General features: G+C 40.5%; 1 protein-coding gene across 2 annotated transcripts in view; it reads left to right on the top strand.

Moving 5' to 3' along the window:
- UNC13B (unc-13 homolog B) overlaps positions 1-1,651 on the top strand; it is a 158,367-nt gene that overhangs the window by 130,789 nt on the left and 25,927 nt on the right. The window lies entirely within an intron of this gene.

The raw sequence follows: 1,651 nt of genomic DNA, 5'->3' as shown, positions 1-1,651 counted from the left end.
CATCGATCCACGAATGGATCAACAAACTGTGGTATATGTACACCATGGAATACTATGCAGCCATAAAGAAAGATGGAGACTTTATGTCCTTCGTGTTCACATGGATGGAGCTGGAAAATGTTCTTCTTAGCAAAGTATCACAGGAATGGAAGAAAAAGTATCCAATATTCTTTTCTTAATAGTTTTGAAATGTACCATTTATTCACATTAGGTGAGGTTTCCCCCCAAAAACCTTCCCTCCTCTCAGCCTCCCCCGTCCCCTCCCCTCTCCCTCATCTTCCCTCCTACTTTCTAGACTATAGTTATGTTTTATTGTTCGTATGAATGCGTAGGTGATTATATATTGATTTCATAGTAGTATTGAGCACATTGGATACTTTTTTCCCCATTCTTAAGATACTTTACTAAGAAGAATATGCTCCATCCAGGTAATAAAAGATGTGAAGTCTCCATCTTTTGGGGGAGGGGGGGCTTGTGTATGTTTTAAAAGCCACATTAAATCCTGCTATTCTGGGCTTGAGCCCTAAGATTGGGTAACAACAGTAGAGAATACCCATTTTTTCACATGGTTTTTACTTGGGCAGCCAACAATTCTTTCTTTGGTTTTCTTCTTAGGCACTATTGTATCAGGTTGTATCAGGGTTACTTTACCTAAGCCCTATCATAGTTAGGGATATTAAAGAGGCCCCAGGGCACCCCATCCTATTTTTCTAGCACTAGAAAGATTTGACTACTACTTAGTGACAGAGCCAGGGCCTGACCACCCTATTATACTCCTGGTCCTGAAAGGAAGGGTTAGGCTCTTAAAGGAGTGAGAAAAGAATGCCCTTGTTTTATAACTGGGGTCTGGAGAAGTTTCCACTTCCCTTAAAGGAAGATTTTCTTCCTGCCTCATCTTCTACCCCCACTATTTCCATTATATTACTTTCTTACAAACTGCTTCTTATTAACACTAAGGTATAGTTGTTAAAATGGCAAACTCTAACTAGGACTTGGACTAATATCAGGAGAATCCAGACGCTCTGTCACCCCGTCCCCAGGGGGAGGGGGACTTCAGATCTGAATCAATAAAATAGTCTGTCTATGTCGAGGACCAGTTAGGGGTGGGGAAGATGCCACCTCAAGGCCACTGTGGCCCTCTAGATCCCTAAGCATGGCTCCTCAATCAAATCCAAACTTCACAGAACAAATCCATTTATTAAAAAGATTTATTCTGTAAAATATGGATTCAGTCAAAAGTCTGTACTCAAGGATCCTGAAGGCCACTTGTGGCCCAAGGGTCCCAGGTTTTCCCCCACTTTTTAAAAATTTAAATAGATTTAGGGGATACAAGTGGGTTTTGTTACATGGATGAATTGCATAGCAGAGAAGTGTAGGCTTTTAGTATACCCATCACCTGGATAGTGCACATTGTACCTAATAAGTAATTTTTCATTCTGCACCCTTCCACTCACTTCCTTCTAATTCTCCAGTGTCCATTAAGTCACTCTGTGTGACTATGCATACCCATTGCTTAGCTTCCACATAGAAGTGAGAATGTGCAGTATTTGGCTTCTTGCTCCTGGGTTATTTCACTTTGAATAATGGCCTCCAGGTCCATCCAAGGTGCTGCATTGATTCATTCTTTTTTTTTTTTTTTTTTTTTTTTTTT

The sequence above is a fragment of the Otolemur garnettii genome, unplaced genomic scaffold, assembly GCF_000181295.1.
Source record: "Otolemur garnettii isolate 467f Iridium unplaced genomic scaffold, OtoGar3 scaffold00172, whole genome shotgun sequence".
NCBI classification, from domain to species: Eukaryota; Metazoa; Chordata; class Mammalia; order Primates; family Galagidae; genus Otolemur; species Otolemur garnettii.
This window is presented reverse-complemented; position numbering and strand designations above follow the sequence as displayed.